The following is a 23,409-nucleotide window of genomic DNA, read 5'->3' as shown; positions in this document are numbered from 1 at the left end:
GCTCCAAAGATTGATACAAAATGGAAAAGAAAAAGCAAGAAGACAAGGAAGAGCAAGGCATTTACGGGAGAGAGGAAAAATGAGAAGCAAAAGTGGTTTCTAGACCACTTAACCTTGGTGATGGGTCCCGCCATTTCCATTTTCTTTTATCCTTTTCTTTTAATTTCAAATTACACCACATACAAATATCACTTAATCCACATAATCTAAAATGTACAAAAATGCAAATGGACCCAACCACAATCCCGAACGACAAACGTGAAAGGACAAAAATACCCTTGTCTCTACGAATTACTAAAAAAAAAAAGTACAGAAAATCGAAAACGTCACATGAGTTCCAGTAACTTATCGTTCTTTTTGCAATGTCTAAATATGCTACTTACATTATCATTCATTGTTCAACGCAACAAATTTAAATGACAAATCTTTGATCAGATTCATGTTACTTTAATTTGGCCAGTATTTCATTCCAAAATGTCATTATTTTCTACATAATTTTCATTCAGCCATTTTCTTTATTGTCATTTCAATTCAGCTATTTATTTTTCATGTTATTTCAATTCAGCCTTCTTTCTTTACTCTCAATTTACTTTCAGGCCATTTCATTTCAGCCATCTTTATTTTAAAGTCAATTTAAATTCAGCCAGTTCATTTAAATTACTTTATTTTTCATTGCATTTTTACTTCTTTAAACACCTTTTATAAAAAGTCATTGCTACAAGCAAGGTAAAAAAGAACCTTGTTGAGAGTTCTTATTAGTCTCTCTCACACATAATCGCCTGAGAGTTAGCCATCGGAAAAAGGGATAGGCTGGTGTTCGAATCAATACTTTGAGTGTTTTGTACAAATACTCTGCCACGCCCGCAAAGAGTCTATTGACCGGCGTAAAAAACTGCGCAAACAAAAAGACATAAATATTCTATTTGATTCAGACCAATGCTCCATTGGATGAGGTGAATTGATTTCATATTGAGATTGATGTGCACTTAGTTGATCTTTCTCAACAATATCTGTGATAATTTTGACAAATGTCACTAGGCTTGAAATTTTAGTATCTATTAATTGATTTTGCATTTTCGTTATAACTCGAAAAAAATATATATAAGGTGTGTTTGTTGCAAAATTTTTGTAAACAAAAATATATTTGGTAAAAAAATTGTTGCAAAATTTAAAAATATAATGGCTACATTATATGTTTTTTTTTTTTTTTTTGGATGGTAAAGCAAAAACACACACACTTTTTTGCCTACGCCGGGGCTCGAACCCCTCCCCTCCCCTCTTCTTTGAAGTTGAGGAGGTTATACCATTGGGCCAAAGGCCCTTTGGTGCTACATTATATGTTGCTATTGTGCAAAAACATGTAAAAATATTAATTTAAATGTTTCAAGTTCTATTTATTTTATTCATTAAACGTCTCAACACTATACAAGACAAAATATGTTTTTACCAAATATATTTTTTTTAACTGATCATTGTTACAATAAAGGACAAAAATAAAAACAAGAAAAACAAAATGAGTAGCAAACATGTCCCGATTAAATTATGCACACATAATTCTATATTTAACTGCGGACTTTTTGTGTGGACGTGATTAATTCAGAAGGCCCTCTCTTGCTTTTTCCAATGTATACTTTTAGGAGCTTTGTGAGTTCAGCTTTCCATTGCAACCTCGTACCTCTGATATTTTGAGATTATTAAAAGTTGTTAAAATGAAAATAAGGCATTCCAATAGACTCTGAAAATATGGAATAGTTATTTTGTCGAAAAATAATTTATATTATTATTTAATATATTATAGATTAAAATATATTTTTATTAGATAAAAAATAATGTACAATATTTAATATATTTTATATTAAAAATATATATTTTTTATTAATATTTAATATACAACTTAGTATATAATATAAATAATATGAATTTTATTTGGAATGAATAGTGTCAGTATAGTAACAATAATAAAAACTTTTATGCGTTACAGTGTCAAAAATATAAGAAACATTTTTTTTTTATATTTTCTTTTTTCTTCACAAAAATAAAAAAACGTTTTCAGTTATAAAAAAATAAAAATATTTTATTGAACATGATTTTTATTTTGGTTTTGCCTTTTTAAACTATGCACACATAATAATACTATATTTAACTGTGGACTTTTTGTGTGGACGTGAATAATTCAGAAGGCCCTCTCTGGCTTTTCCGATGTATACTTTTAGGAGCTTTGTGAGTTCAGCTTTCCCATTGCACAATTTGTAACTAATTCTCATGTTGAAAAACTCTCTCTCTCATGTCTGGAGGAAGGCTTCTAGTTTGTGTCACAGCCCTTATACTACTCATCCTTCAGCTACCTCAGATTTCAGAAGCTATGTGTGAACCTTCTTCTTGTGGCAATATCCATAACATAACCCACCCTTTCCGATTAAAAGGCGATCCACCTAATTGCGGTGATACCAAGTATGAGCTGGTTTGTGAAAACAATATTTCTACACTAGCTTATTTCCATTCCAATAAATACTATGTTCAACTATCAACTATCACAACTTCACTATCCGTCTAGTCGATGCCCATGTACTACTGCCCATTTCTAGATACCCAAGGTCATACCTATACCCAGATGATGAGAACATTATAACAAAGCGTATAAATTTTTTAAGTTGTCCAAATCCATTGGATTCTCCTCTCCAAGTTGACTTATCTCCTTGTATGAATATTGGAGGAGGAGGAGGAGGAGAATTCGTTGCTTCTTCGAACTCCTCTACAACTACAAGGAGGCATTCTTATGCTCATATTGTTAGGATATGTGTGCCCTAGCATAGAAAATTCTAATTTTGGATTGTAGAAGTCATGGTTTCTTGTCTGGATATTATTATTAAAGCATTATACAATTGGTGAATGGAATGTATTATTTTTCGATTCTTTATGGAATTGATGGTGTCCGCTTGATTACAAAATATATTTATATATGTATGTAATGGCAATTAATACTATGATATAAATTAGTAATCATAAATGGTTTAAAGTCGGTAATTATGGATGGACATTTAATTAGTTAAGACTTAAACCGAGTCCACGATAGATTGAGATATATTGCGAGAGCTGTCGTATGCAATTGCTCTCTATCACAGTCATGGCTTTTGACTCTCAAGCATGAGAGAAGTATAGACTCTTTTATTAATTAATAATTACTTTGATTTGCTCGGCGGATACCTCGGGATCTTTAGATCGACACTTTGGGTAGTTATGTAATTAATAATTAGAGGTCTATATTCTCAATATTTGCATCAGTGCTATTTGTATTTATTTTGTTTTGATTATGGTTGATCACAAATTAAATTCGAAGGCCTTCGTATGTTTTAGACAAATGTTTTATATATATATTTATTTAATAAATTATTATTATTTTTTGTCAAATAAATATTTTATTGTGATCGAGCCGAAAATAATCAAAGGTAACAAAATAATTATATTAATTATGTTGTCGGATTGATGGCTTTAATTATCCGATAAATAATTAAGCATAGAGGGGTCAAAGTGCAACATTGACTTAGAGGTTATTTACTATTTAATTGGAGTGCAATTAATTTCTTTTAGTGGAGTAGAAATTAATTTATGAATTAATTGAATTGGGTCCATGGTTTAATGGACCGGACCAATTATTAATTTATAAGAGCCAAGAAAATAGTAAGCCCAAAAGGATTCTCACCAATAGCCCAAGTTGATATTGGAGTCATGTTAGGATTGAGAAAGTTGAATTAGAGATGGAGAATGATTTATTGTTTCCTTATTCTTATTTTATTTTGCCTATATATACATGAGTTCATGTATATTTTAGGTGTGACTTGGAGAACAAGAAAAAGGAATACACTTTCTCTCTCTAGATTTTAGGGTTTTGTTTCTCTTCTAAAGGAGGCTACCACCAGCCTAGATTCCAAGGTCATTCATCAAGGCATATTGGTGATTCCTAAAGGGAAGATAATAATCAAAAAGAAGGAGAAAGGATCTTGCTAAAGGGATCTACAATAAGTGAGAACATTCACTTTAGAGGAAAGTTCAAAAGGTTTACTCAGACCTTTGATGTGAGTATTCAATCTGTTTATTGAATTATGCATCATCTTTTATTTATCTTTGCATAAAACTTGTCTCCATGTAATGAATCAAGATCTATGATTGCAAATCCCTCAAAAAGTTTTAAAAATTTGCACGTTTCCCAACAGTGGTATCAGAGCACATGGTTTGATTCATTACTAGAGAACATGTGTTTATAAAAATCATATTCATGGATCCAAATTATATATACATATATAAAATTATTGATATATGTTGATGTATATTAATACATGTTGATGTATGTATAATTGTGAATGGATGATGATGTGTGTTGGGCCATGGATGAAGCTTATATGTATATAGAATGTAATTTTATTTTTGGATGAATGTAATTAAGGCTTTGTTTTAGCCGTTTGAAAATTCAATGATGTAATTTAATTTTTTCCATTGTATTTCAAATTGTAAGTATTAATTAAAGCCATGTAATATTCATCAAAGGATGCTATGAAGCTTCAAGAGGGTCTGAAAGGGTTAAATTATGCTTCAGTAATTTTCTGGAATTTTTACGAATTTTTCGGGAATTTTTTGAGGCTTAATTTAATTTTCTGGGATTTTTCCGGATTTTTTGGAATTTTTTCGGCGTTTTTCCGGTGGCCGGAGCTTTGCCGGCGGCGAGAAGAGGCGTCGGAGGTGGCCCGGATCACGTGTGGCAGTGGCTTGGTGAGCCTGGCGCGTGTTCCACACGCGCCAGGAGTGGGCTGGTAAATGACAAGCTGGCGTGTGGATCTCACGCGCCAGCCAAGGAGTTGGTACACTCCACGCGCGGGAAGGCGCGTGGAGGCGCGTCCCACGCGCCCCAGGCGCGTGGGAGCGCGTGAGGGTGCATTCCACGCGCCCCAAGCGCGTGCCAGCGCGTGGGGGCGCGTGCAGCTTGCCCTAGGCGCGTGCCAGCGCGTGTGGGGTCCTCCGGGCTCGTTCCAAGCGGCGTTTTGCTTCTCCTGATGCGTACAAGCTTCCTATGGGTGTTTACTGACAGTTGAAGGATGCCCGTACAGCAAGAATAGTTTTTAAATGTTAAAAGCTGAATCCATTGGCCATTTATATTGCTTCTGTCTATTATTTGATGCATGGAATAATTTTATAATTGTTATAATTGTTCATGCATTGGATCCATGATTTTTAATTAAATGGCTTGATTTATATTAATTAAATTATGAAGATAAATTGGATTAGATTGCTAATTAATTTGAGGGCATTTATTGGGAAACAGAAAAATTATTTTTAAAAATTATTTTTTGCCTCAAATTAAAGATTAGTGAATCATTTAAAATTCATATATTTTCTAAATTTAATTGGATTAAAATCAAGGCGTTTTGCATGCATTAAATCATGAATTAAAAACCCTAATTTTATATTATTAAAAATTGAGTGGGAGCGGGGATTTTTATACATTACCCCATGGCCTTCGTAATTATAACCATTATGATTAGATCTTTAAAAATAAGGCTCCACGCATGATTTAAAGAGTCTAGATTACAAGAATGGTTGTCTCACGAAAATATATTTATTAAATAACCATTATAGTTAAATCTTTAAAAATAAGGCCCTACGCATGATTTAAAGAGTCTAAGTTATTAATGGCAATATATTTAATATTTGTGTTTCCGTTGGAGCATTAATTATGTTATACACTCAATCTAAAATCAATAGTATTAGCTCCCCAACGGAGTGGTCTATACTAGGTGATTTTAGAAAGGCTAAATCTAATCGGGAATTATTTCATATTTAGATAAGGCATTGTCTAAAGAGATATGGAAATAATGAGTTATTCTCGTCAATAAGCAATAATGAATTCCGCCAACTGGATAAGTTATTGGCATATTGATTGTCCGATTTTTCATGCAATGTGGTTGAGGGACCCACAATTAATTAATTGTTTTATACTTGCATGATTATTATTATTCACTTTATTTATTGTATGAATGCTTTTATTTTCAGATTTATCATGACTAGTCCATTCAGTCCACTTGCGAACATACTAAAAGAAAATCGATTAACTGGACCTAATTATATCGATTGGAAAAGGCAACTAGATATTGTACTCACATATGAGGGGTTGAATTATGTGCTTACTACTCCTAGACCTTCTCCACCTTTGCCTGAGGATCCTCCTGAGGAGCATGAAGTATTTAAGAAATGGAATAAAGCAGATGAGATGACTAGGTGCTACATTCTTGCTTCACTCTCGAATGTACTCCAAAGTCAACATCTTCAATATCTCACTTCTGCAGACATTATGCTTAACCTTAAGGAAATGTTTGGGCAAATTGGTAAGAGCGCACGCCAAAATGCTATGACAAATTTGATGACCATTAAGATGGTCCAAGGTACTTCAGTTCGGGAACATGCTTTAAAAATGATTGGTTTTTTAAATGAACTGGAGATCCTTGGATGCAACTTGGATGGTGAACTTCAGGTTGACATGATTATCGCTTCATTGCCAGACTCATTTAACTCTTTTAGGGTTAATTATTACATGAATAAGCTTGAGTACACACTCGCTGAACTATTGAATGAGTTGGTAACCTTTGAAGGGATAAACAAAAGCAAGGGTGCATCTATCAACTACACTCAGTCTGCTGGACCATCTACTTCTAGGCCCAAGAGGTGGGGCAAGAAAAAGAAGAAGGATGGTGCCAAAACTGTGGTTGTGCCAAACAAAGTAATCCAAAAGGATAAGGGAAAGAAGAAAGTGCGGGTTGAAGGCGAAGGAAACTGCTTCCATTGCGGTCAACCGGGTCACTGGAAACCTAACTGCCCAATACTTCGCACACAAGGCAAAGGAAAAGGTATATTCATTGTTGAGGCATGTAATGTGGTTGAATCTATAGATTCCTGGTGCATAGATTCTGGAGCCACTAATCATGTTTGCAATTCATTGCAGGGATTCCAGGAGTCCAGAAGCCTCAATGAAGGAGAGATATACTTGCATATGGGATCTAATGCCAAGGTGGAAGCTAAAGCAGTGGGAGTGGTTCATATGCAGTTTGATAGTGGGAGGAGTCTTATTTTAGAAGATTGTCTTTATGCGCCAAATGTTAGGCACAATTTAATTTCAGTTTCTTCGTTGGTTTGCAAAAATTATATTTTTACTTTTGGAAAAAATGTTTTAATTAAATTAAATGGTTGTGTTATAACTTCTGGTGCATTGAAAGATAATCTATATGTTTTAACTCCTAGCTCATATCAAATGCAAAATTATGAATTAAATGCAACTTCATCTAGATTGAATGTTAAAAGAAAAGCAGTTTCTCCAAACTCATTGTATCATTGGCATCTACGATTGGGTCACATCAATCAAAATAGGATTCAAAGGTTGGTTAAAGAAGGTTTATTACCTGGTGAGGCAGAGGAGCCTATGCCAACTTGTGAATCCTGTATTGAAGGAAAGATGACTCGAAGGGCTTACTCAGCCAAAGGAGATAGAGCCAAAGAACAATTAGAGTTGGTGCACACAGACGTGTGTGGTCCCATGAACACCCAAGCGAGAGGAGGGTTTGAGTACTTCATCACTTTCATTGATGATTATTCACGTTTTGGATATATTTACCTAATGCGACACAAGTCAGAAGCTTATGGAAAATTCCGTGAGTTTCAGGCGGAAGTGGAGCGTAAATTAGGTAAACTTATCAAAACACTTCGATCTGATCGAGGAGGTGAATACCTCTTGGGGGAGTTCAAGGATCATATGGTCAATGAGGGTATTGTGCGCCAGTTATCCGCACCTGACTGCCCTCAACAGAATGGAGTGGCAGAAAGGAGAAACAGAACTTTACTTAACATGGTTAGATCTATGATGAGTTTTGCTACATTACCTCTATCATTTTGGGGATTAGCCTTAGAATCAGCGATGTATATTTTGAACTGTGTTCCATCCAAGGCTGTTTCAGGAACGCCATATGAGCTGTGGTTTGGACGTAAACCTAGTTTAAATCACATGCATATATGGGGGTGTCCAGCACACGTGCGAAAGAAACAGGCAGACAAGTTGGAAGCAAGATCAGATGCATGCTTATTTGTTGGCTATCCTAAGGGCACTAGAGGTGGATTATTTTATGATCCCAGGGACAATAAGGTTATTGTCAGCACTCATGCTGTTTACCTGGAGGAGGATTATATTATGAATCACAAACCTAGTAGCCAGATAGTGTTAGAGGAGATGGTTGGCACGTCAGAGATACACCCAGTGGACACACCTAATATAAATACTGAGAATGATGAGACACAAGAAGTCCCTGTTGAATTACCATCATCTAGTACATCGATTCCTGCACCGGTCCTTCGGCGTAGTGGGAGGACTATCATCCAACCCGAAAAACTCACACTTTTGGGTGAGGTCTATGAGGCCGTCCCCGATAAGCATGAGTCGGACCCAGTAAGCTATGCGGAAGCGTTGACCGATATAGATGCAAATCGTTGGAAAGATGCCATGAAATCAGAGTTGGAATCGATGTATTCTAACAAAGTCTGGGATGTTGTAGAACTTCCTAGTGGGGTTCAGCCCATTGGTTGTAAGTGGATCTACAAACGAAAGAGAGGAATGGATGGGAATGTTGAGACATTCAAAGCTAGACTGGTTGCCAAAGGCTTCACTCAACGTGAAGGTATTGATTATGAGGATACATTCTCACCAGTTGCAATGCTTAAATCTATTCGCATTCTTTTGGCCATTAGTGCTTATTATGACTATGAAATATGGCAGATGGATGTTAAGACGGCATTTTTAAATGGCCATCTTGAACAAGACATCTACATGAGGCAACCAGATGGTTTCGTGGTTAAAGGTCGTGAGGACTGTGTATGTAAGTTGAATAGGTCTATTTATGGACTTAAGCAAGCTTCACGCACATGGAACATTTGTTTTGATCAGGCAGTCAAATTATTTGGCTTTGAACAAAACGTGTTTGAACCTTGCGTTTACAAGAAAAAACAGGGTAATGTCATCATGATTCTCGTTTTATATGTTGATGACATCTTGCTCATTGGTAATGATGTAGAAGCATTGTCATCAGTTAAAAGGTGGTTGTTCAATAAATTTGAGATGAAAGATCTTGGAGAAGCAAGCTATATTCTTGGGATCAAGCTTATGCGAGATCGGGTTAAAAAGAAAATAGGCTTGTCTCAAGAGTCTTACATTGACAAAGTTCTGATCAGGTTTGGAATGGAAAACTCTAAGAAAGGGTTTTTGCCATTTAGACATGGGTTGGCTCTTTCTAATGACCAGTCTCCCAAGACTGATAAGGAAATTGAGCAAATGAGGCGGATACCATACGCTTCGGCAGTTGGTAGTCTCATGTATGCCATGGTCTGTACCAGACCGGACATCTGCTACTCGGTAGGGATTGTCAGTAGATATCAGTCCAATCCTGGACTTGATCATTGGTCAGCTGTGAAGAATATCTTAAAATACCTTAGAAGAACTAAGAATCTAATGCTCATTTATGGAGGTGATGATCTGGTTCCAGTCGGATATACGGATTCTGATTTTCAATCAGATCCAGATGCCAGGAGATCTACATCTGGATATGTGTTTAAGTTCAATGGAGGGGCAGTTAGTTGGAAGAGTGTCAAGCAGGGTTGTACTGCTGACTCAACCATGGAAGCAGAATACATTGCAGCCTCTGAGGCAGCAAAAGAAGCTGTTTGGTTGAGAAACTTTCTAATTGAACTGGAGGTTGTGGAGCATATAGATCGGCCTATGACGCTTCATTGTGATAATAGTGCAGCTATAGCCCAAACCAAGGACCCAAAATTTCATAAAGGAACAAGACACATTCAGAGGAAACATCATGTGGTCCGTGATATAGTAAAGCGAGGAGATATACTTGTGGCCAAGATTGCATCGGAACATAACCTTGCTGATCCATTCACAAAGGCTTTACCGATCAAGATGTTTGATCGTCATATGGAGAACATGGGAGTTAGATGTGATTTGAATTGGCTATAAGTGCAAGTGGGAGCTGTTAGGATATGTGTGCCCTAGCATAGCAAATTCTAATTTTGGATTGTAGAAGTCATGGTTTCTTGTCTGGATATTATTATTAAAGCATTATACAATTGGTGAATGGAATGTATTATTTTTCGATTCTTTATGGAATTGATGGTGTTCGCTTGATTACAAAATATATTTATATATGTATGTAATGGCAATTAATACTATGATATAAATTAGTAATCATAAATGGTTTAAAGTCGGTAATTATGGATGGACATTTAATTAGTTAAGACTTAAACCGAGTCCACGATAGATTGAGATATATTGCGAGAGCTGTCGTATGCAATTGCTCTCTATCACAGTCATGGCTTTTGACTCTCAAGCATGAGAGAAGTATAAACTCTTTTATTAATTAATAATTACTTTGATTTGCTCGGCGGATACCTCGGGATCCTTAGATCGACACTTTGGGTAGTTATGTAATTAATAATTAGAGGTCTATATTCTCAATATTTGCATCAGTGCTATTTGTATTTATTTTGTTTTGATTATGGTTGATCACAAATTAAATTCGAAGGCCTTCGTATGTTTTAGACAAATGTTTTATATATATATATTTATTTAATAAATTATTATTATTTTTTGTCAAATAAATATTTTATTGTGATCGAGCCGGAAATAATCAAAGGTAACAAAATAATTATATTAATTATGTTGTCGGATTGATGGCTTTAATTATCCGATAAATAATTAAGCATAGAGGGGTCAAAGTGCAACATTGACTTAGAGGTTATTTACTATTTAATTGGAGTGCAATTAATTTCTTTTAGTGGAGTAGAAATTAATTTATGAATTAATTGAATTGGGTCCATGGTTTAATGGACCGGACCAATTATTAATTTATAAGAGCCAAGAAAATAGTAAGCCCAAAAGGATTCTCACCAATAGCCCAAGTTGATATTGGAGTCATGTTAGGATTGAGAAAGTTGAATTAGAGATGGAGAATGATTTATTGTTTCCTTATTCTTATTTTATTTTGCCTATATATACATGAGTTCATGTATATTTTAGGTGTGACTTGGAGAACAAGAAAAAGGAATACACTTTCTCTCTCTAGATTTTAGGGTTTTGTTTCTCTTCTAAAGGAGGCTACCACCAGCCTAGATTCCAAGGTCATTCATCAAGGCATATTGGTGATTCCTAAAGGGAAGATAATAATCAAAAAGAAGGAGAAAGGATCTTGCTAAAGGGATCTACAATAAGTGAGAACATTCACTTTAGAGGAAAGTTCAAAAGGTTTACTCAGACCTTTGATGTGAGTATTCAATCTATTTATTGAATTATGCATCATCTTTTATTTATCTTTGCATAAAACTTGTCTCCATGTAATGAATCAAGATCTATGATTGTAAATCCCTCAAAAAGTTTTAAAAATTTGCACGTTTCCCAACACATATTGGGTAGCTAAATGCATCAAGTGTGATGGAATTGTGCAGTATTGACCTTATTTTTATGACAACGTTGCCAGGGTTTAATGAAGTTCACGGAAACCTTTCATTTGCACAACTCCAGAGTGCCCTGCTTTATGGATTTGAGCTTTTCTGGTTTATGGATCAATGTGGGAACTGCACTCGAAGATATTGCTACCTTGATGAAGAGGATCACTTATATTGCTCTAATCGCATTGGTAAGACATGGAAATTCTTTTTTCTTTTTTTCTTCTAGTTCACTATTTTCTTCACTTCAAATTTTAACACCTAGTTCTACTTTTAAAGATTAAAACTTCCTACATATACTAATTACCAAGCGTCATATGTGTGTGCCTGTTGTAACCAAGGCCGGAGCGAGCAAGTGTATTCCCTCCCCTTATTTTTTTTTCTTCCTTATTTCGTGTGTGTGTGTGTGTGTGTATATATTACTGAGTTTTTACAAAATTCTCTTCCTGATTCGTAAAATTGTTAGTCTGAGACCACATTTTTACTCGACTAGACCCAAAAATCTCTTGCTCTAGATATATATATATAACCCATGAAAACAAATTTAAATACATAAACATTATTTTTATAAATGTATTTATCTCTCTTTTCTTGGATCCCAAATATATACAAATACGTATGTACATGTACATATATTATTTGCATAACATTGCATCAATTTTTTTTCTTTTTTATTTGTCCTAAAACTTGCTTCGTAGCGAACGAGGTAGGCTTTATCCAGACAGGTTGCAAAGTCACCGAATCAATCATAATCTGGTATGTCCTTACTTAAGCCCTCGATCGAAGGGGGTCAACCTTGCTAACCCTGAAGTGGGTCGATGGCCCAACCCTGCATTTTTGACCACTAACACTCTCTTTACTTTAACCGGAAAGAAAATATCACTAAATCACAAGCCTTTTTTTATTAGGAATTTTATCTAATTCTTATATATTCATGCCCATGTGGGCACTTCAACCATCCATCTTATACTTGGCAAAGTAAAAAAATACCACCTAACCCTTGATAGATTCTTTGCATATATCTTATTATTATTACTATTGATATAAGAGAATCTTAACCATCCATCAATAAATTTATTTTAATTATTTCCTTGGGTGGACTACGACATAGTTAGTACTCGTAGTTAAAACGAATGCAAATTCTCACGATTGTGACCAAAAAATAAGTATCTTATTTCAAATTTTCTATTGAAATGAATAGCTTTTATATTATTTTTTATATTTTAACTTAAGTTGTTAGTTAAAATTTATTTATTTATCACGTTCAATATGCCCCGAAATAAAAACCAAGACTATATAGCTATTGTGACTTCTTTATATATTCAGTACCAACTATTCTAGAAGCTTCATTTTGCCAACAAAATTTTTAATTACCCAAGAAAAAAAAAAAAAACTAACTGTTATAGAAGCTCACACTTTACTGGAAAGGGTATAATTATACCCTCATTTGTTGTCTCGTGAATTCCTGTCCAAAATTATGTTATTGCATTTCCTCACCTCCCTCATATGTATTATGCATGAGGGACGATTTAGAGCAGAGGCGGATTCAGAAAGTTGTGGAAGGGATGCAAAAGTAAATTTAGTATAACTTTTTTTGTAATTTTAAAGTGGCTAAAGTGAAAATTTTATATGTATATAATTAAAAATAAAAAAAGTTCAGTTGGGCAATTGCCCCACGGCTGTGTCCTGACTTAGAGGTGTTGATTGCTTTTTCTTCTGTGTTACTTCTTGCACTTTGTTGCATGTGGTTGAAAACTACTCTTTTTCTTTTTTCTTTTTTCTTTTTTCTTTTTTTTTTAAGGTATCGTTGAAAAATACTCTCATCACTTACTCATTGCTACATGCCATTATTGTTTATATATTGGTTAGTTTGCCTACATGTTATAATAAAAAAAGAAAAATGTTGTTATAAGGGAATGTACATAAACTCTTGTTTTGTATATTGTCAATTGCTGGTACCCAGCTCCAAAAATTTTGTGCTCTAAAAGTACACCAAAGTGACTGAAAAAAGAAAAAAGAACACGGGCTAGATACACGGGAGTATATATATATTTTTCGAAAGTTACTGAAGGGGTTTTTCTTTTTTGCCATAACTAGATTCTTCTTATATGTGTGTTTATGTGCGCTCTTTCTTCTGGACAATTTAGGTATGGATTCATCTTATAAATTTTTCAGTTATTTTTTAAGATTATGTTATCTTTGATCTTATTCATATATGTAATTTTTTTTTTTTTTTTTCTGGACAATTTAGGTATTCATGACGGGGTGCTTTACTTGATGCGTATTTGCGGTAAGAATTCTTTCCCCAGCAAATCACAATTAATGGAGGTGCCTATTGTAGTGGACCACCAAAATGAGATTGGCGTGAGTTTGTGACTTGAGCTAAACTAATTCATGAAAACTCAAGCAAATCGTGTTTGGTAACATTTTCAGTTTCGATTTTTAGTTTTTGTTTTGATTTTTCTTTAAAACCAGCAACAAATTTTTATTTGGTAACTCTATTTTGACTTTTTATATTTCAAAATTTTAGAAAACTTTGGAAAACTCTTTTCATATTTCCTTCACAATTCTCAACTCTACAAATGTGTGAACTTTGATTTTCAGTTTTGGTTTGAAATACTGTTGTTGTTGTATTTTTTATTTGATGGTAAAGCAAACACACACACACATTTTTTTGCCCACGCCGAGGCTCGAACCCCTCCCCTCTTCTTTGAAGTTGGGAGGTTATACCATTGGGCCAAAGACCATTTGATTGGTTTGAAATACTGTTATTATATTATTTTCTCAAAATGAGAATTAGAAAATTATTATTTTATTAATTTTCACAATTAGAGAAATGTTATTTTATTATTTTTCAATTATACTCAAATAGTAAATAAAATTAAAAAATATATTTTATACTCGAATACTAAAATTATAAATGTTATTTTTTCATTTTATTAATTTTCAATTATACTCAAATAGTAAATAAAATATTATTTTATTATGTTATTATTTTCAAATTATACTCAAATAGTAAATCAAATTAAAATATATATATTTTATTATAATTGAATAGTAAATTTTAAAATGTTATTTATTATTATATTAATTTTCAATTATATTCGAATAGTAAATAAAATATTATTTTATTATTTTTCAATTATACTAAAATAGTAAAATAAAATTAAAAAATATATTTTATTAAACTCAAATAGTAAAATTAAAAGTGGTATTTTATTATTTTTCAATTATACTTGATTGGTAAATAAAAGAGTCAATTTAAAATACATACATATATATATATATATATAAAACAAATTTTCTCTCTTCTCTTTTCAAAAATTCAACAACACCAAATTTACGTTACCAAACATATTTAATTTTGACAACTCCACAACTTTTCAAAATTTGTCATTTCACATAAATGAAAGCAGAGTCAAAAATGAAAACAATGACTTTACCAAACAGGCCCTAAGAAGTAGCAATTGGTTTTTAGTTACAAGGTACATTTGGCACAATTATTTTCAGTTTGTTTATATTCCTCACTTCTTTTTGCATATTTGCTTGCTTTTTTTTCATTTTTTACTGCAGTGATCTCTCTAGCGGAACAGGTCATTGGTAAGAATCTGCGTCTTTCAACACTTCAATATATATATAAACACACACATAAAGAAGAAAAAATGTGAAAAATATGTCCTGTATACAAAGAAACAAGGCAAATTATAGATTTTAAAAATGCATGTAATGTAAAGTAGTCTCTTCTTCTATGCAAAGAATAATAATGCAGCCATAAGTACGTCTGGTCATGATTATCTTGTACTATGCCTCCACAGGATTAAACGTTGCAACGAGAATTTTATGTGGAATTCCATTTGGAGTAACGGTCTTAATCAAAAAATTGCGAAGAAGGCATTTATCAATGTTCGATGATATTGAGGATTACTTACAAAGTCAGAATAACCTCACTCCTATTAGGTATTCTTACTCCCAAATTAAAAAGATGACCAATGATTTCAAGGACAAGTTGGGTGAAGGTGGTTATCGTACGGTGTATAAAGGAAAGCTTAGAAGTGGCAGCCCTGTAGCAATCAAACTATTGAGTAAGCCTAAGGCTATGTTGGTACGGTGAGTTTGAAAGGGAAGGATAAGATTAGTTGTGAGGGAAAGGGAAGGGAAGGGAATGATAATTTTAACTTTCCGTTATGTTTGGTTGGTTAATGAAGGAAAAGAAAGAGAAGGATAATAATTATATTTGGGGAAAAAAAGTAAAGGGAATGATAATAATAAATTTACTATTATACCCTTATTATATTTAAAAATATATATATATATATATATATATATATATATATATATAATCTCTTATATTTTGCTACAAAAGAAAAAAAAAAAAAAAAGATTAGGGCAAATCATTTCAACCTCCATCTCTAATCTCGTTCTCAAAGCACCTCTATCTCTAATCTCGTTCTCAAATCTAAACTTACCATCTCCTCCTCTCTCTCTCAAATCAAAACCCACATCTTTCAATTTCCATCGTTGTTCCAGTTCGGGTTCGCCGTCCGCCTCAAAAAATCAAAACCCACATCTTTCAGTTTCCATCGTTGTTCCAGTTCGAGTTCGCCGTCGCCGTCCGCCTAAAAAAATCAAAACCCACATCTTTCAGTTTCCATCGCTGTTCCAGTTCGGGTTCGCCGTCCGCCGTTCGCAAGCTTCCCATGCTGAATACATGCCCAATATCAAGTGCAATTTTGAGGGTAAAAGTGGCATGACAAATATTATATGAGCCATTGCCTGCCATTGCCTTCCTTTTCCTTCCTTATCCTCCCATTTTTGGAAGGTTAAAGAAATTATTGTACATTGTTATGAAGAACCCCTCCAAACCCTTCCCTCTCATTCTCTTTCCCTCCACTCACCTTACCCAAACACAATTTTTTTATAACCCTCCATCACCTTCCCTTCCCTTTCCCTTCAAACCCACTCTACCAAACTGAGCTTAAAGCTAATAGGCAAGAATTCATCAATGAAGTGGCTACCATTGGAAGAATTCACCATGTCAATGTGGTCCAACTTGTTGGATATTGTGCCGAGAGGTTTAAGCGCGCACTTGTGTATGATTTCATGTCTAATGGATCTCTTGAGAATTATATTTTTCCTAGAGAAGGAGAAACACTATCCTTGAGTTATGAGAAAATGTACAATGTTTCTGTTGGAGTGGCACGCGGGATTGAATATCTACATCGGGGTTGTGACATTCAAATCTTACATTTTGATATCAAGCCTCATAACATTCTCCTTGATGAGAATTTCACTCCAAAAGTTCCTGATTTTGGGCTTGCAAAATTGTACCTAACAAATGATAAGATTGTGTCTCTGACTGCGGCAACAGGAACAATGGGTTACATGGCTCCGGAATTGTTCTATAAAAGCATCGGAGGTGTTTCATACAAAGTTGATGTGTATAGTTTTGGGATGTTGTTGCTGGAAATGGCGGGAAAAAGAAAGAATTTGAATGCATTTGCCGATCATTCAAGCCAAATTTACTTCCCTTCATGGGTATATGACCAAATTATTGAAGGAAAGGACATAGAAATAGGAGATGCCAATGAAGATGAAAGGAAGGTTGTAGAAAGGATGATAATAGTGGGATTGTGATGCATACAAATGAAGCCTAGCGATTGTCCTTCAATGACTAAAATTGTGGAGATGCTCGAGGGAAATGGTGAACTCATGCAAATGCCTCCCAAGCCTTTTCTTTTTCCAGAGGAGATACCTGAAGATATTGGAATTAAATCAGAGCATTCAATTCAATTGGGTGATTCTATTGATTCCATCAACTTAGATATAAGTGCTTGACCTGTGGCTGAACCACATGGAAATAAATGGGGGCAGTTGCGCCCCTATTGAACTGTTTGTTATTTTAATACTATATGTATGTTATTTTATAATTGTGAACGTATTGTCTTCGAACTTCTTAACCCTTTTATATATATATATATATGTCAAATTATCTCTTTTCTTTTCCAAATCTCTGCCCCTTCCTTTTCATGACCATAACCAAGCTCATCTACCTCTTCTATTTTAGCCAGCTTCTCTTTGGCTCCTAAGTCAGCTAATTCCAATTTTTAGCCAATATTATTTTTTTTACAAAATAAGATTCTTATTTTATTTTAGAAAAAGAGAAAAGTGAGAAAAAGTGAAGAATTTTGTTAACGTCAATGGATTGATTAAGAAAAGTATTCAACGTTTTTGTTTTCAATAAATAAAAACATTTAACGTTATTCATAATGAAATTGAAAATTATAAATGTTTGGAAAAGAAATACTACAAACCAATATATAAACTTCATTATTTGTTGTTTTGGAAAAAGATATATATATATGGTAATTTTCACTGAAGTAAATTTCTGAAAAGTCCGCATTGTTCTTAACTATTTACCAAAGCTTTAATGTGTAATGAGGAAAATAGATTTTTTCATTCATAAATTCTCTCATTAATGATCTTAATTAAAGGTGGTTGTTGTTTCTCCAACATGTAAAAAATAAATAGATGGAAAATGTTATATATATTTATGTGTGTGGGGTCCCCAATTATATGTCATCCATGAGATCATCAATGAGACTTATAAGGGAAGCTACCAAAATGGCGTACAGAGGAAGTTTGTTTTTGAAGCCTATAAATAGGCCTTGTACATGCACTAAATGATATAGCTTCTTTTGTCTCTCAATTCTCACACTCTCTTTTGTCTTCTCTCTCTCTTCATATATATATATATATATACACACACATATATATTTATTATAAGTTATCAGCACGAGCTATCCATCTGAGATTTGAAGAAGAAAGCTTTCTCTCCCTCTTTCTATCCCAACTATATATTTATTTTGTGATATTAGTTTTGATAAATTGTTAGATTGGTTTGCTTTATCGGAGAAAATAATATTTCTGACTCCAAAGGGTAAGGAAATTTTAATTATGGATTATTGTTAGTAAAATAAAGTTGTTCACTTAAATGATATATATGCTTACACTATGGTCGGTTCTACCACCTTTATTATTTAATAATTTACTAATTATGATCGGTCTTACCACCTTTATTATTTAAAATTTTATGGCTGGTTTTACCACCTTTATTGTTTAATAATTTATTTATAATGACCGGATTGACCATTATTGTTGTTTAAATAATTTATATTATGCTATTATTTCATTTTAATTCCATTTTATTTATATGCTAAATTATATTTTTATATTGTTGTCACATCTAGTTATTCTGAAAATGTCAAATTTGACAAAGCTGGAATTCGTGGCCCTGGATATTTCTGGCAAAAATTATTTATCATGGATTCTGGATGCTCAGATCCATTTGGATGCCATGAGCCTTGGAGACACAATTAAAGAAAACAATGATGCATCATTACAAGATAAAGCAAAGGCCATGATTTTTCTCCGGCTCCATATTAGTGAAGAACTGAAAACTGAATACCTCACTTAAAGAGGTCCACTTTGTTTGTGGAACAATTTGAAAGAAAGATATGATCATCAAAAAACAGTCATCCTCCCAAAGGCCAGGGCTGATTGGCTACAATTGAAGTTGCAAGATTTTAAAATTGTGGCTAAATGTAACTCTGCTCTATTCAAAATCAGCTCTACATTGAAATTATGTGGTGATACTGTTACTGATGAACTTTTGCTAGAAAAAACATTCACCACATTTCACGCCTCGAATGTACTCTTGCAACAACAATATCGAGAGCGTAGATTTAAAAAATATTCAGATCTGATATCATGTTTGCTAGTGGCAGAGCAAAATAATAAGCTTTTATTAAGAAACCACTAGTCCCGTCCAACTGGATTGACACCGATCCCTGAAACATATGTTGCCTCATCCCGTGGTCGTGGACGCGGACGTGGACGTAGTCGTGGTGGTAGAAATGGCCACAATAATGAATATGGTCGTGGTAAAAATAACTACCACAGTAATGACTATGGCCGTAGTAGAAGTCATTATTATTACCGTGAAGGATATCAATCCTCACATTCTCGCAATCAGAGATCCACACCATATCCTCAAAAGAGAGATCATAATAAAATGAGACAAGTAAAAGGAAAAGATGTGGCCCAACCTCCCAAAATACATGATAATACTTGTTATCGGTGTGGCATGACAGGGCATTGGCAAAGTATTTGTCGTACACCGAAGCATCTGGTTGATCTTTACCAAGCCTCAATGAAAGAAAAGGGAAAACAAAAGGAAATGAATTTCCTTAATCATGATGAGCCAGTTGACACCACAAATCTGGAAATGAATTTCATTAATCATGACGAGTCAGTTAACATCACCAATCTGGATGTATTAGAGTTTTTTTATGATCGTGATGGAAGGATAGACTTCCTGATTGGTGATGGAAATGTCCACACCAGTTAATCTTATGTTTTTTTTTTCATGTTCTGTATACTATGTTTCTATTTTCCTTGTATTAAAGTTTTTATTTTCTAGTTTGTATCAAAGTTTCCTTTGTTATAAAAGTTTCTTTTCTGATAAAGAAATTTGCATGAATAGGAATGGATCTAACTAGTCCCAAAATAAATGGTGAAGATATATGTCTTGCAAATAGTGGAACAACACATACAATCCTTCGAGATCAAAAATATTTTTCCCACTTAATTCTGTCAGACGCCAGTGTCAGTACCATATCAGGTCCCACCGACTTGATTGAAGGCTCCGGATGAGCCAACATCATTTCACCACATGGAACAAGATTACAAATCGATGATGCCTTATATTCTACAAGATCTCGGAGAAATTTGTTGAGTTTTAAAGATTTGTGTCGTAATGGGTATCATATTGAGATTGCAAATGAAAGAAATATGGAATATCTCTACATTACTTCCATTACCTCAGGTAAGAAACTGATATTAGAAAACCTCCATGTTTTCTCTTCTGGGTTATACTATACAACCATTAGGACAATTGAGTCAAATGCTGTGATCAATAAAAAAATCTCATGACCCAAAACTTTTTATATATAAATAATAGATAAATATATATCCCCACTACAGGATTCTCACTAACTATGCTGAGGGTCTCAACCTGAATAGAAGGTAGCATGCAATACGCACCTGAGTGGGCATGACTACCTAAGCCTAACAGAGTATACCTCAACCAACATAGCTAGCTACGCATCCTACTGCATATACACACCCTAACCGTCGACTATGAGACTCAAGCTCAAATCGCGGTACTATAATTTATATATATAAATTCCCATCCAAACCAATGTAGTGCCGCTCAACTGATTCATTGCCATGACACGACATAAAATTAAGATTTAAATGTTTTAGTTAAAACCCTATTCATCTTAACGCAGAAATATAAACAACCATCCAGTATGTCGTTCAACTGTTTAGTTGACAGGACATGAAACCATGTAGGATTTAACTGTTTTTAGTTAATCCATTCCGTATGTATGAATGGGTAGGAATTAGCGTTGTGACCTAATCCATCCCTTCGTATGCCACCATCCCATACCGGTGCATATATGCAAATGATCCGTAAATGATGCAACATTATAAGCAGTACATCAAATAAAGTCCACATTATCCATATAGTTGATAAACACAGAATTTAAACAAGTTATCAACTACAAATCCAGAATCCATCCATGTAATCAAACGAGACAAAGTTTACTAATTCGTCAAGTTAAATTCCAGCATTCATCCATGAAATTGACAGAAAATATATATTTAATTCTTCAATTAATTCTAGGCCAACATCCAATTAGATTGACAGAACCTAAGTACTAGTTCAGTAATTTAAGTCCAAACCCTAATCCAAGTAATTGCAGTGAAATGCTTAATATTACCGCAATTAAGATTACAAGCTTAAGTCCATGCATTCCAGAAAAGTATTTAGTATTTCAACAATTAACATCCAGGATATGCCTAGATCAAACTTGTTAATTAAATGATCCTAGCATGCCACCCCAACAAAATTTATAAATATATACATATTCCGTTAAATTGCTAAAACTAATTTAGGTAATTAAACCCCCTTCATTCGTTAGCAGCCTACACCGTTGTATACTTCTCTACGGTTAAATCCATGAGCACAAGGACACTAATTATGCATATTAGGCTTTAAAACAACCCATTATAATTTTTGGAGTCTACACTACAATCCGTTAAATTTTTAAAACAAGATTTAGCAAATTAGTCCTTCCTATTCGTTTGCAGCGTGCAAAGTTGCTTATTTTTACACTGTTTATTCTAATTGCTCTATAAACCAAATTTCCCAATTAGAGAGTTTAAAACCCCTTGAAATTACTCTTAAAAATTTTATTTCAGTCCTTGCGACAATTTAAAATTCCAAACAATGCCCAAACCATCAGATTTCACGCATAAAAGGGGAGCCTGCTCTTAAACTAGTTGAGCAGGCTCCAAAAATGATGGAGCAGGCTCCAATATTTATTGGAGCCGGCTCTAGAAGGGTGGAGCCTGCTCCACTTTCCCTAGAGGCGGCTCCACTCTTGGGGGGAGCCGGCTCCCTCTTCCATGGAGCCGGCTCTCTCCCTCTCTGAGAACCGTCTGCGTTTCTGCCACTTCTACGGCCTTCTGCACCGTCTCCGGCCGCTTCCACCTCCTCTGTTCTTTATTAAAACTCAACCTAAGGGTCTAAATTTCATCTTACATCATTCCAGTTATTTATTTTAAATAGTTTGCATTCAAAAGAAACATATAAACTATTACCAATTCAAACATGCTTACAAATCAACCACTGACCCAAACTTTCCAGAACAAATTCAGTTTAATTTCAACACATATAACTACTTAATTTAACCTATATAAAGCATGTAAGATCCATTTAATATCCAATTAAAATCCTAGAGATATCTAGGATGCACAGAACACAGGCCAACAGGAGAGAGAAATGAGAGAACTTGCCTTTACAGTTTTGGATTCAAAACTCTATTGCCGTCGTTCTAAGTTTTTCCGGTGATCCCATTCACTGTTAAATCTCCTATTGCTCCATCTTCCCTTCTCCTACGTCCGTCCTGTAAGCCACGGCCAAACCCTCACCAAAGTAGCTCTGTTTGTTTCTCACGACCCCTCTCTGTTCCTCTCTGTTGTTCTCTCAATACTCTGAACGTAAATAAGGTCTGTGATTGCTAAAACCCTAAGGTGACATACTACTCTATATATATATAGACTTAATTGAAATCCTATTCCCTGTAGGATTAAAAACAGAGCCCTAATCTAAATACTAGTCGGCCCATAAACAGAGCCTACGTTTAAAATCTATGTCGGCTACACTTAGGTGACGTCTAAAAAACTCACTTAACTTAATTACAATAATTTCAACCCAATAATGAAATTAACGCAACCAATACCAATAATCACCAATAAATCCATTCAGTCAAATAATAATATCATTAACGCAAATAATTCAAATAATTACAAATAGGTCCAACAATTCAAATAATAAAATAAAAATCCAATTAATTTAAATATCACAATTACCAATTAAACCAAGGAAAAATAAAACAACTAACAAATCAATTTAATGTATAACCATTTAAATTCACCCAACACTTAATTTAATTCAGAAAAGCCTAACCACATAAATACCAAAAACAAATAAAATAAATAATGAAAACAATAAAAGGAATATTAAAATTCCAATTATAACCCTTTTAAAACTAGGGGTTTTACATGAATCTTTTATTAAAAGACTTCAGCTAATTGGTCATCCTTTGCTTATACGAACAAAATTACCTGTTTCTGCCTGGGGTTATGCCATATTGCATGCTACATCATTAGTTTGTATACGACTAACTGCTTATCATAAGTACTCACCATTGTAACTTGTTTTTGGTCAACAACCAAATATCTTTC

General features: G+C 34.0%; 1 pseudogene; it reads left to right on the top strand.

Annotated features, from left to right (window-relative positions):
• Positions 1-15,403: 15,403 nt before the first annotated feature.
• On the top strand, positions 15,404-17,370 carry LOC132314546 (rust resistance kinase Lr10-like; annotated as a pseudogene).
• The last annotated feature ends 6,039 nt before the right edge of the window (positions 17,371-23,409 follow it).

Source organism: Cornus florida, unplaced genomic scaffold (assembly GCF_030987335.1).
Source record: "Cornus florida cultivar Cherokee Brave unplaced genomic scaffold, ASM3098733v1 CherokeeBrave_3.0.0_Hap2_Chr06, whole genome shotgun sequence".
Classification (NCBI taxonomy): domain Eukaryota; kingdom Viridiplantae; phylum Streptophyta; class Magnoliopsida; order Cornales; family Cornaceae; genus Cornus; species Cornus florida.
The sequence above is the reverse complement of the archived record's forward strand: the minus strand, read 5'-3'. Positions and strand labels throughout refer to the sequence as shown.